General features: G+C 40.6%; 1 protein-coding gene across 1 annotated transcript in view; it reads right to left on the bottom strand.

Annotated features, from left to right (window-relative positions):
• ptprk (protein tyrosine phosphatase receptor type K) overlaps positions 1-14,665 on the bottom strand; it is a 344,134-nt gene that overhangs the window by 222,353 nt on the left and 107,116 nt on the right.

Genomic DNA, 14,665 nt, shown 5'->3' with positions numbered 1-14,665 from the left:
TCCACTTGCAAAACAAAAAAGGCTGTTACGCCGGTTTTACAACGCATGAGCGGCGCGTAACAAGCAGGTAGCCTGCTTTTTTGGCGCGCATGTTAACTACCGGGACTCGCACCGGCAGAACAGCAGCGCGTGCGAGAGCAGCGCGTGCGAGAGCAGCGCGTGCGAGAGCAGCGCGTGCGAGAGCAGCGCGTGCGAGAGCAGCGCGTGCGAGAGCAGCGCGTGCGCGAGGCGCGCGGGTTCTCTGCGCACACACGGAGATGCGTCAGTTTGCTTTTTGATTAAACACATTGCTTTCACCAGCGTTGGTTCGGTTGCACACAGAGAATAAAGTCTTTATTTCGAAATTACCACTCTTAATAAATACACATGCATATGAAGTAAATCATATCTCAATGCATTTACTGGGGCACTGGAGATTTTTACTGAGGCACGTGCCCCAGTGAATTGGGTCTAGCGACGCCACTGGCTCAAACCATGGCAGATTCTCTTTTTACACGGCAGACACTTTGTAAGCAGAACAACAATGCACCTCTAGCGAGGAAACAGATCTAATGGAGCAGCTACCATCTACATCAGAGCAGCATTCACCAAAGCGGAGCTGGAAGAGGAGGAAGCATTTTCTATATTTATCTAGACAACAATCTTTTACATTTTAATCCTTTAATTTCTCATATTTAAAGAGGCTTGTGTGCTGCTGTGCATCCATGTGTATGTAATAAGCAAAAGCTTTTTTATTTTATACGTAGCATTCAATATCAGTTAGGCTGCTGCATTTAGTTAGGAATAATCATTTAATCTAGTTTGCATAACTGAAATTACTCATTTTTTCAACAAACTGCACAACACAATTTTATAGTTTCCACCAGTAAAAAGTAGTCACTTGCAATTTATATTTTTGCAGATAAAACACAATAAATTCACTGCTAAATGCTTCTTTTTTTACGTAAATAAACGTTAATGCGAAGAATTTTTAGATGCGTGGCACATTGGCTCAGTGTTGAGCACTGTCTCACAGCAAGAAGGTCGCTGGTTTGAGCCTCAGCTGGGTCAGTTGTCCTTTCTGAGTTTGCATGTTCTCCCCGTGTTGGCGTGGGTTTACTCCGGGTGCTCCGGTTTCCCCGACAGTCCAAACACATGCGCTATTGGGGAATTGAATGAGCTAAATTGGCGTAGTGTGTAAATGTGAGAGTGTTTCTCAGTACTGGGTTGTGGCTGGAAGGGCATCCGCTGTGTAAAACATATGCTGGAATAGTTGGCTCTTCGCTCTGGTGACTCCTGATGAATAAGAGACTAAGACGAATGAATGAATGAATGAACATTTAAATAAAAACAATATACTAAAAGAGAAGATCTATTTATCTTAGTTTTTTCCTCTTAAAATGCCCCAGAAAATGAGCAGAAGTGTTGAATTCCTGTATCTGATCTCAGTCAGTAGTTGTGGGTGTGTGTGAGAAACTCTGCACTCGTTCACTCCTCATCATCACTCATCACTATAGACTGAAAACAGAACACGGATGAGCTCAACACTTCACTAAATCACATTTCTGGAGTTTACACAGAGATGTGAAACATATTGCTTTCAACAACGTCCATTTTCGAGATCCCAAAAAGTGTTGCTGCATAAATGAGCAGCAGTGCTGGGTGTAATTAGCTACAAAGTAACTAGTTACTGTAATTAAATTCCTTTCCCACTCAAAAAGTAAAGTAAAGGATGGCTTTTCATTTTTAGATCATTTAATTACAGTTACCTATAATATACTTGCCTTAATACTGTGCATGAACAGTTCTATATAAATCAGTTCAGAGAAGCATAGCTATATATATGTGCAGAACTTAAGAACATTTATCAAGACAACTGCATATGCTTAAGAAATGTATTAATAAATGAGCTCATATCAACAAACAATTTTATAGAAGAAACAATTGAAACAATTTTATAGAAGAGGATATGTAATTATAGAGTAATTATATATATTTTTCGATAGTCAGACATATTGCTTAACTAAGGAATGTTCTATTTGTCCGACAAGTTTACATGTTTAAGAAACAATTCAATGTAAACTATTTACGATATGTATAAAATATGGTGTCATTGGTTTAAAATGTTTTATTTCGATAGCTACAGTGTTTTAATTTTAAGTGTTAAGTTAAAAAAAAGGTCTGGATGCTTCTCTTCTCACTGCGTACATCACTAAGGTACACTGATATGTTTTAGTTTTAAAACGACGTTGTGATCTACTGGAACCTCACCAAGCATTGCTGAAAAGCTCTCAGTCCACACTATACTATTGAAAACGCACATCAAAAGACCATTCATTCGCACAGGAGGCATGTGTTACTCTCAGCATTTGGCATGTGAACAATAGGCCACGGCCTCTTGCGAATAGGCAGCTGCTGTATTAAAAAAAGGTAGAGTTTAACAGCACAATTGTGCCTAAAACGAACAACAATGCAAGCAAAGCTTCCATTTCTGTGTCCATGTTGTTGTTTACAGTCAAGACTGATCTGCTATTTTCCGGTAGCGTTATAGTCATGTGATATGGGCTTGATGAATAAGGGATGGATACGCAATCACAATCACCTAAACGTCCCAATCAAGAACTGAGTCTGCGTCCGAAACCGCATACTTCCATACTATACAGTACGCTAAAATCAGTATGTGAGCCGAGTAGTATGTCCAAATTCATAGAATTCGAAAAATCTGTATGCGAGAAGTACCTGACTTACTACTTCCGGCGAGATTCTGGAGTGCGCATCCCATGCATGCTGCGCTATCCCATGATGCCCGCGAGCAAAATCATGAATGGGAGTAAAGCGACACAACTGACGCAGGTAGGTCACGTGACCATGACAAAATGGCGGATGTAGTACGTCCGAATACCATTCATACTGTATAGAACATACTTTTCTAATAGCCGAGTAGTACGTTTAAATTCAAATGCACTACCTGCTGAGTAGTAGGCAGTTTCGGACGCAGCCATAATCTCAGCAGCCACACGTTTTCAAATGTCTCTGTTTTCCCCCATCCACATGGACACAGAGCAGTGTTTTAAAACCAAAACAGTCTCCTCAGTGTTTTCTGGGGCTTGAAAACTCCATCGGTCGTATGAACGGAAGGCATAACCATAGCAAAACTTATGCGTTTTAAAACTAAAACGTATTAGTGTAATTTGGGCTGTGTTCAAAATCGCCTACTCTTCAATATATAGTATGCAGTGCTTAATTTGTGAATTGCGAGGTCCCGGAAAATATCAGGGTAACGGATCCGGGATGTTACCCTAGGATGTAGAGGTGTCCCGGACGAAAGTGAAGAGGGTTGGGGAGTCGCGGAAGAAAGTGAAAGTGAAGAGCGAACGGGGGAGGAGGGCAGTTGAGCAGGGGGATCGGTAAAATGCTGGATCAGATTTTAGAGGTGCTAGGTCGGAGAGTTCCGGCACAAATTAAGCCCTAATAGTACGTACTATATTCTATATAGTATAGATGTGAGCATGAATGGATTTCGGACATTCTACATCCATCATATGAACATCAGTCGCATCGCTTCATTCCCATTCATGAATTCTCCCACATGGCATTATGGGATAGCATACCATCTATTGGAAGCACACTATAAAATCTCCCAGGGTACCTCTTGCGTACTGTTTCTCAAATACTATGAATTTGGACGTACTACTTGGCTTGCATACTATATAGTAGAGAAGTATGTGATTTCAGATGCAGCCGAAACAGCCCTCAGTTTCTCAGTCTAGACACCTACTGTCCCGAGATGTCACCCGACTGCAGTGCAGTAACTTTGGCAAACGCTGCCGGAGAAAGTGTTTGTTAAACTGCTCAGAGTGTGAAGCGGAGCGCGGTGCAGGACATGACAGTAAAATAAAGCAGAGGCGGGCGGATGATAAGGGAGTGCTGTGTGAAGCACCATTTATACTGTCATGTCAGGGTTACTCCCAGCGCTGGAGAACTGCGGGTGTGATGCTTTCTGTGCCCTGCAATCACATTTACATCATTCCCAAAACCAGCTGGACAACATCAGACTTAACTCAACACTCCTGAGGCCCGAGGCATGAAGCCGCTGTGGGTTTTTAAGCAGGTAAGTTTGTGTTTGGTTTGAGCAGTTTGGCTTATGAATATGGGTTGATCTGATCAGGTGTTCAAAACAATCCAGAATAAAAAAGCTGTGAAAGCAGTCGGAAAGGCTGTAATATGTACACCAGGCCTGTAGTTGGCGCTGTCACCTTGTTAGTAAGCAATACCTGTAGGGAAATGATGATGTGCCGTCTGTGGCTACTGTAGGTGCTGGTGCGTCTGTGATTGGCTGTTTTCTACACCTGTTTGTCTGTTTGCTGCACTCAGGTCTTGTGTGATTGGTTGTTTGCTGCACTCGTGTGCCAGTGATTGGCTGTGTGCTGCACTTATGTGTTGTGACTGGCTGTTTGCTACACTAGAGGATCTGTGATTGGCTGATTGCTGCACTAATGTGTTGTGATTGGCTGTTTGCTACACTCGAGGATCTGTGATTGGCTGATTGCTGCACTCATGTGTTGTAATTGTCTGTTTGCTACACTCGTGGATCTGTGATTGGCTGTTTGCTGCACTTGTGCATCTGTGATAGGCTGATTGCTGCACTAATGTGTTGTGATTGGCTGATTGCTGCACTAATGTGTTGTGATTGGCTGTTTGCTGCACTAATGTGTTGTGATTGGATGTTTGCTACACTCGTGCATCTGTGATTGGCTGTTTGCTGCACTAATGTGTTGTGATTGGATGTTTGCTGCATTCATGTGTCTGTGATTGGCTGTTTGCTGCACTGATGTGTTGTGATTGGCTGTTTGCTGTACTTGTGCAACTGTGATAGGCTGTTTACTGCACTAATGTGTTGTGATTGGCTGTTTGTGTTGTGATTGGCTGTTTGCTGCACTCATGTGTTGCGATTGGCTGTTTGCTGCACTCATGTGTTGTGATTGGCTGTTTGCTGCACTAATGTGCTGTGATTGGCTGATTGCTTCACTCATGTCTGTGATTGGTTGTTTGCTGCACTCATGCTGTGATTGATTGATTGCTGCACTAATGTGTTGTGATTGGCTGTTTGTGTTGTGACTGGCTGTTTGCTGCACTAATGTGCTGTGATTGGCTGATTGCTTCACTCATGTCTGTGATTGGTTGTTTGCTGCACTCATGCTGTGATTGATTGATTGCTGCACTAATGTGTTGTGATTGGCTGTTTGTGTTGTGACTGGCTGTTTGCTGCACTAATGTGTTGTGATTGGCTGTTTGTGTTGTGATTGGCTGTTTGCTGCACTAATGTGTTGTGATTGGCTGTTTGCTGCACTAATGTGTTGTGATTGGCTGTTTGCTGCACTAATGTGTTGTGATTGGCTGTTTGCTGCACTCATGTGTTGTGATTGGCTGTTTGCTGCACTCATGTGTTGTGATTGGCTGTTTGCTGCACTCATGTCCTGTGATTGGCTGTTTGCTGCACTCATGTCCTGTGATTGGCTGTTTGCTGCACTCATGTGTTGTGATTGGCTGTTTGCTGCACTCATGTGTTGTGATTGGCTGTTTGCTGCACTAATGTGTCTGTGATTGGTTGTTTGCTGCACATTCAGCTGCATGAGTTTCAGAGTTAATCACAATCTCTGGATTAGTCTCTGAGTTCACAGAGTTTATTCATGTATTGAGTGTTGTGAAGCCGCTTAACCTGATCTTAACCAGGCTGTATTTGTTTCCTTTTATCAACTCTAAACCAACTCTTCAACCCAGAGTTTATTTCACCAGCTTTACGCTACAGGCCACAGTATTGGAGGCAGGAGATCGACACAAGCATTATCATCTGCGTTTACAGTCTGAGAGTTTGGTGTGTGTAAAAACAGTGTGTGCCTTACAGCACCGCAACCAGTGCTTATGAGGAATCCTCCAGAGGCCGATCCATGAGGCGGATCACAGAGCCCTCGGCGGAGACTCACAGTTTTACATCTGAGCTGCTTCATAAAGAGCTCCATCTCCACATGAGCACCACTCAACCTCACGCCTGTGTTTATGACAGCACACATCATTCTGGGGGAAATTAACCCTTGTGTGCCGTCAGGGATGTTTTCATCTACTCTGGGGTGATTTTAAGTGTTAATATGGCCACAACTTTCTCTGAGTTTCAGCTAATGGGATGCTTTTTGGTGACAAATCTGATTTTGACAAATATTTTAGGAAAATGCTTAGAAAAAATAAATAAATAAATCAACAATACACTCTGGGCAAATTGACTACTTATTCATTATGTTGGTGGCTGTTTTTGCCTCATTGACTTCCATTATAATCAATTTTTTTGATACCAAAAAATCTATGACAGCATATAATCATGCAATCTTGATTGTTGCAGGTTTTCCCTGGTGGGAAGAGGTACAACTTGTCATTTTACCTGTTGATCATCAATTAGAGTTCAAGAAAAGCTTAGTTTCTGCCGTTCTAATGACTATTAATTGATTGAATATACAGAAATTGTACTATATCATGATATGTACACTCACAGGCCAATTTATTAGGTACACCTTACTAGTACCGGGTTGGACCCCCTTTTGCTTTCAGAACTGTCTCAATCCTTCATGGCATAGATACTCAACAAGGTACTGGAAATATTCCTCAGAGATTTTGCTCCATATTGACATGATAGCATCACGCAGTTGCTTAAGAATTGTCAAATGCACATCCATGATGCGAATCACCCATTCCACCACCCCAAAGGTGCTCTATTGGATTGAGAAATGGTGACTGTGCAGGCCATTTGAGTACAGTGAACTCATTGTCATGTTCAAGAAACCAGTCTGAGATGATTCACGCTTTATGACATGGTGCGTTATCCTGCTGGAAGTAGCCATCAGAAGATGAGTACACTGTGGTCATAAAGGGATGGACATGGTCAGCAGCAATACTCAGGTAGGCTGTGGTGTTGAGACGATGCTCAATTGGTACTACTGGGCCTAAAGACACCTAAAGAAAATATCCCCCACACCGTTACACTACTGGCAGCAGCCTGAACCATTGATACAAGGCAGGATGGATTCATGCTTTCATGTTGTTGATGCCAAATTCTGACCCGACCATCCGAAAATGGCAGCAGAAATCAAGACTCATCAGACCAGGCAACGTTTCTCCAATCTTTTGCTGTCCAGGTTTGGTGAGCCTGTGTGAATTGTAGCCTCAGTTTCCTGTTTCTAGCTGACAGGAGCGGCACCCGTTGTGGTCTTCTGCTGCTGTAGCCCATCCGTCTCAAGGTTGGATGTGTTTTGCGTTCAGACATGCTCTTCTGGACCATGTCTACATGCCTAAATGCATTGAGTTGCTGCCATGTGATTGGCTGATTATAAATTTGTGTTAACAAGCAGCTTGACAGGTGTACCTAATAAAGTGGCCAGTGAGTGTATATTGTTATCAGAAGACATTAGATGTTTTCATACCACTCAGCCCTATTTTCCAAGCCTGTTTAAGTTTCTGTTGAACACAAAGGAAGATATACTGAAGAATGCTGGAGAAAACAGCCAATGACTTCCTTTGTGTTTTCTATACTAGACTTACATAGTATAGTAACTAAACAGAGAATATCTAGTTTGTGTTCAACAGAAGAAATGTTTAGAACCACTTGAGTGTTATTAAATGATGATATGTTAATTTTTTGGATCTCGTTAATGCCTGCACTTCCTTTAGTAGTCATCATCAGATCATCTCTTCTCTATCTTCATCAACAGTTTAAGTACGTTGCTTTAAATCCTTATCTCTGCAAAGTAATACCATCAGATTGACTATATGGTACTGTAAAATACCATCAGTGTGAACATCCCGTAAAGCAGAATGATGTGACAAACAGCACTAGCATTGACTCTGTGTGTGCATTCTTGTTTTGATATCCCAGTGGGGACGTAAACACCGAATGCACACAGACTCATGAGGACTTAAGTTGACTTCAAAAATGGTGGTCCTCATTGATAAACATGCTCATAAATGAGACTGAAGTACTCTGAAAATGTAAAAACGCAGATGGTTCCCTGTAAGGGATGGGCTTAGGGGTAATGTTAGGGTGGGGGGAGAGAATCTACAATTTGGATAGTAGAAACATCATTACGTCTACGGGAGTCCCCACTAGGATATAGAAACAAGTCAGTGTGTGTGTGTGTGTGTGTGCGCGGTGTGTGTGTGTGAGTGAGTGAGTGAATATCCAGCATCAGTCAGAATGTCTCTTCTCCGCAGGCTCTGTGTTCACTTACTGTTAAAATGAGTCAGTCGTCCACAGCCTCCAAATGACTCCCTGGAGGAGCGAGACATGGCCCATGCAGCCCGCGTCACTTAATGTTTGCAATTACGGGGAAAACCATCACGCCAGCAGGTTTACGTCACACTATAAAACATTCTCAGACTGCACCGAGAGCAGGAACGGACTACAGTGAAGTCCTCTTGCTGAGAATCTGCCTTTACTGTTCATTTAGCGGTGCCTTAGCACAAATAATCATTAAAAAACAAATCACTACTTCTGAAATAGCACAAGAGAGAATCTGATAATGACAAATGCCTAATGTTTGTTTATATGCAGTCCATGACAGAAAGCAAGCATCAGATAATAATTCAAATCTGTGAATTACCAATAGTTGTATTCTGATATCATCACTGTCTTGTGCACGGAGGACTAACTTAAAAACTACTCAAGTCTATACAACGTTTAACATTAACTAATAGTAGGTCTACATATTTCTCAAACAAAGCTAAAACGATACATTATAATAACAATAATGATACTAATATTACACATTTTTCTCACAACTCTCTCATAACTCGAGAGAGTTCAGTATCGAGAGACCTATCTAATTATGAATTCATTATTTATTGGTACGCCCCTATTTCTTACACATTACGTTATTTTTCATGGCATTTCTTTCAATTAAATTGAAGAAAAGAGTGTAATTTCTTATTTTAGTGCCATGTTTTATTAAAATAACAAGAGAATCTTAATTTTTACGCAAAAAAAAAAACATTACATTTTATTAAGAACAATGCAGCTCTAATTTCTGTGCTCATTTCCATCTGTAGATATCATGAAACTTAGTTTATGTTATCACTGAAATTAACAAAATCATTGAGTTAATGTCTTTGTCCACATTGCTGTTCTCATTTCTGCAGCCCAGGCTCATTGGAAATACCAAACGAAGCCTACGTTTTTGCGTAACTTAAAATACGTATGATAATAAGTATGTTTCTGTTGTACATTTCATATGACAAATCCACTAGGGGGCGCTGACTACATTTTGTAAACATTAAATATGTCACTTAATGTGTGTTTTGATGCAAGTTTCAGATGATAAATCCATTCGAGGGTGCCGTCTATATTTTACAAATCTGCAATACAATAATAAGGGTACGTTTTGCCGCATGTTTCACATAACAAATCCACTAGGGTGTGCTGTACACATTACGCAAACATTAAATGTCACATAAGGTGTGTTTTGATGCAAGTTTCAGATGATAAATCCATTCGAGGGCGCCGTCTATATTTTACAAATCTGCAATACAATAATAAGGGTACGTTTTGCCGCATGTTTCACATAATAAATCCACTAGGGTGCGCTGTACACATTATGCAAACATTAAATATGTCATTTAAGGTGTGTTTGGTGCAAGTTTCAGATGATAAATCTATTAAAGGGTGCTGTCTATATTTTACAAATCTGCAATACATGCGATTTGCTGCATGTTTCACATAACAAATCCACTAGAGGGCGCTGGACACATTTCGCAAACATTAAATGTCATTTAAGGTGTGTTTTGATGTAAGTTTCAGACGATAAATCTATTAAAGGGCGCTGTCTGTATTTTGCAAATATGCAGTACATTAATTAGGTGCGTTTTGCTGCATGTTTCACATAACAAATCCACTAGGGTGCGCTGTACACATTTCGCAAACATTAAATATGTCATTTAAGGTGTGTTTTGATGCAAGTTTCAGATGATAAATCTATCGGAGGACGCTGTCTATATTTTGCAAATCTGCAATACATTAATTAGGTGCATTTTGTTGCATGTTTCAAATACCAAATTCACTAGAGGGTGCTGTACACATTTTTACCAATCTTAAAGTACATTTTGTTGTTTGTTTCAGATTCACATATTTTCCTCTGCACATCCAGAAGGTGATGCTTGGTGTGTAGTACAGTTATTGAACCAGTAACCTAAACCTATTCGTAAACCCAACCGATAGTCTTTTCATAAGCAGACGTACAAGAAAAGTGCAAACTGTGAACAAATAGTTTTACCTTGATTTTACATTGCTTTTATCTCTTTTGTAGAAGCATCCTTCACCAGACTCGAACCCTTAGCGCTCTGCAGCACAACACTGTATAAAGTGAGCTATGAGCAAACTGACCAACCAGAAGAGTCCAAATGAAGTTGGATAGCAGACGCAAACATATTTATTACTAATCACAGACAGCGTTAAGTTGTTTTGTGATGTATTTTTGGTGTTTTTCAAAGAACTACATGACAATAATCCTTTATTGGTCAATAATTTGTCCCTGTAGATATCATTAATGTGAAAAGGAATAAAAGTTGTTGTCGTCACACTTCCCCCTAGTGTTTATTTCACTGCAGTCAATGTATTTTTACGTTGTTGTTTTGTTTAGCTTGACAGAAATGTAGGCTGAAGCACCTACTTCCAATGAGCCTGTGTTGAATTTAGGGCGTGTCAAAATTAATTGTTTCTTCGGTGCACCGCTATGCAGATGCGGACAATTCGGTATCGGTTCAGTAATAATCATAACCGGTTATTATGTACTGACCTCATTTATCTCATATGCGCTATGTCGCCGTAGCTTACTATATTTACACTGCTCCAACTACTTAAAAACAGAAACTGTACACAATTTCATTGCGTGTGTGTTTGCTGGACAATATTTCAATGACACTGAACAGCAGAAGCCCCTATTTCTTTGCGATTAAGAGAATGAAGGTAAACTCCATTTCTCTCTCTCACTGTGGCCCATTTGACCGGCTGCGTGACTTTTCCTCTACTCTCGGCTGTTCCAATGATACTTCTGGATACAGACACGAGCGTGCGAGTTTTCTCCACTGCGTCTATCATGGATCAGCTGTGATCACCGCTGCAGTGTTGCCAGATGTAGCTGACTGATTCCAGCCCAAAAACTATCCAATACCCGTGGAAATGGTTATCCAAAACCGCCCAATCTGGCAACACCGTGCCGCTGCCGTTTATCAGCATCACTCATCGGTGAACAGCATCTGTGAAGTAATATATAAAAGTGTATGGAAAGTATCGTCAAAGCACCGTGATGCACCTAGATATCGAATTGAACCAAATCGATGACATGATAATCGTAACCGAATCAAGAGACCAGTGTAGGTTCACACCTCTAGTTGATTTTCAATCTCTGCCTAAACTTGCCTTCCCTTGCCTTGCCATTGTATCCTTCAGTTTGCCTACATTTGTCTGTTCATGATAATTTGTTGTCTCCTCCCCTTCAATTCTTCTTTGGCTTGATTCAACTCATTCATTCAATTTCCTTTGGCTTGATTCCTTATTTATCACGGGTCGACACAGTGGAATGAACCGCCAACTATTCCAGCATATGTTTTACGCAGCATATTCACTTCCAGCCGCAACCCAGTACTGGGAAACACCCATACACACTCATTCACACACACGTACACTACGGCCAATTTAGTTTATCCAATTGAACTATAGCGCATGTGTTTGGACTGTGGGGGAACTCGTTGTTGACTTGAAAAAACGCATCTAACACAGAAGCAAACACACTGAAAACGACAAATGAAAATCAAAAAAATATGCTAATTATGCTGAATAATCATACTTGTTTATTAATTAGCTCAAAGGTGTTAGTCAATCAGAAACGTCCATCCGTTATCATAAAGAGCCGACGACCGTAGTGTTCTCATTCAAGTCCTCTTCTTCTACCTGACTGAAAGCAAGGGCTGACGACCTTCTCTGTTCTCCTGGCTTGATTAATAACTTAATATCTTATTAATTAGGGAATTTAGCTGAGAGTGAAATGCTTTAATTTCCCCGAGCAGAATTTCCTGTCTGAAAACAAGTGATTAAACGTCGGAGAGGTGAAAAGTGAAGGTCGCAACGCTCCGCTCTCCACTCCTACTGCCGTCTTCTTTCAGCGCATTTAAAAAGCTTAATTGTGTCACGTATGACAGTCCTTTGACCAAAGCCGTTCTCCCCTTCGGCACTTTGCACGTTTTGTCATGTAAATGGCCGAGCTGCCTTTTTTTTTTCAGATCTCATCCGGAGAGTGTTCAGAGAGCGGGAACAGCAGTTGAAGGAAGATTAATGTTCTGTTACCTGCCTATTTTCTCTCAACTTCTTCTGTAATAGCTTTTCCCTGACACGATAAGCCGCCGCTGCAAATTTGTTCAAATGTTAGCAGCCCATTAAAACATTCCTAAATCTGCCGGACTGTTTAAACAAGCCCAAGGGCAGATTAAAGCTCGTCCAACCACAGACCGCTTTCAGATCCTCCAGCCGCGGGTGCCGGTATATTGTGCAATGTCATGTTAGGGATGCGACAACATAAAACAACAACTAAAAGTTCGAATCTCTTGTCAGAGTTCGGTATGGATACTTGCTGAGAGCTTATGAACATTTCAAACCACAGTGTTTAACATATAAGCTCGCACAGACTGGGGGCTCTATCATACACCCGGCACAATAAGGTGCAAGACGTGTTTGGCGCAATTTGTTGCGATTTTTAGACCAGCGCAACCCAAATTTTCATGTTTTGCGCCACGTTGTTTAAATAGCAAATCCATTTGTGCCACTATGTGGACTCATGTGTATGCTGGTCCGAAATAGATGTGTGTTAAGGCACATTGTTGATGACAAAGACTGACATAGACACTGAAGACAACTGACATGGACTGCAACACTGGCCAACTAAAAGCTGCCCTGAAGTCTAGCGCAGAGCCAGTTATGCGCCTATGCAGGTCCAAACGATTACACATTGTTTAATACACACAGGATGAACAGCAATACACAAACATCTTTACATATAAAACAACTAAAGGATTAAAATGTTACAAAAATTATAGTTTTCTACATAAATATAAAAGCCTACTGCCTTCATGCCTTCATCACGGAGGGCTTTTTCCAGTTTATTCATGACAATCTGCATTAGTATAATGTTATTATTTACATTTACATTTACATTATTATTATTATTATTATCAGTATTATTCATTATAAGCAGATTTATATTTGTTTTAATAAAAACTAGTTCAGATTCGTCCACCTGTGGGGTGCATCACTATATTGGGGCATAAGAACAGGACGCGTGTTTGGATATAACCACACCGTCATTATTGTTCATTTATTTGTTTGCTGGAAATTAGAGCTGAATTTAGAAACAGCCTTGAAACAAATCTTTGTGCTTAACAAACTAAATTAAATATGTAGGCTAATGGATGTCTTCAGTGGAGTGAGTTTCCTTACTGTTTCCTTACTCTACCAAAGTAAAGGAGTAAAGTAAAGAGTAGAAGTAAAGTGAAAGTAAAGAGGCTGAATGGAGGAGGCTCGTTCTTTATCCTCGTGCTGCAGATGCTCTGTTTAACTGTTTTCTTGCTAGTGAAGCGTTCAGTTTTTACACTTAAGAAACGCCGCCATGTAAATAGCAAATGCGCCATGACGCAACTGACTCTTAAAGGGAATGGGAGATGAGTCTGATTGGTTCAAAACACACCCAGAACTCATTAAGAGAATAAGCTCAACCCTGTTAGACCATGAGCCAGGGCACAGAGTGTATTTTTCCATCATTAAAATAGCAAAAGTGGATCTGGACAGGCCCTTAATGCTTTTGCGCCCTGCGCTTTAGACTTTGCACTTAGATTGTTAAATAGAGCCCAAAGGCTCACTGCGGTAGACAGTAGGTAATCATATAATCATACATGTATTACACACACAAATGCAGTTTGTTGGTGCGTTACTATGGTTACGGCCCACTGCAGTCCCCTCATGGTTCAAATTTGTTAATTTCTCCAGAGTTTTCAGTGTTTCTTTTGGAGTTAAGGCTAAAAAAACTCGCACACTTCAGGTTTTATGAGTTTAAAGATTCCAGAGGAACTCAACATTCACTTGTGCACGTTTCTCTCTCAGCTCACAAATGCTTTTATTTTGTTAATTCAACACGTTCGTGCACTCCGATGTATAGGCAGAAAGCATGTAACACAACGTCAGAATACCCATATTGAACAGTCAGCTAAGACTGAGTCTAAAATGAAAGCACACAGTCGAGTTTTATTTAACGACAGCAGCCAAAATTGATGAATGAAATAATTAATGAAGTCGTCATTACGATAAATCAACCACAAAAGACTAAATGAAAAGTTTAAGACTGTAATTAGAATACAGGGCCTTGTGTTTTATGCTGATGTACTGTTAAAATCCAAATTATTTGCCATCCTGTGAATTTTTTCACAGTATTGTCTATAATAGTTTTTTCTTAAGTCTTATTTGTTTTATTTCGGCTAGAATAAAAGCAGTTTTTAAACCATTGTAAGATCAAAATTATTAGCCCTCTTAAGCAATATTTTTCCGATAGTCTACATGATCAAACCACTGTTAAGCTGTGGTCACACTGGGCTTTGCTTCCCATAA

The sequence above is a fragment of the Danio aesculapii genome, chromosome 20 (genome assembly GCF_903798145.1).
Source record: "Danio aesculapii chromosome 20, fDanAes4.1, whole genome shotgun sequence".
In the NCBI taxonomy this organism is placed as follows: Eukaryota; Metazoa; Chordata; class Actinopteri; order Cypriniformes; family Danionidae; genus Danio; species Danio aesculapii.
This window is presented reverse-complemented; position numbering and strand designations above follow the sequence as displayed.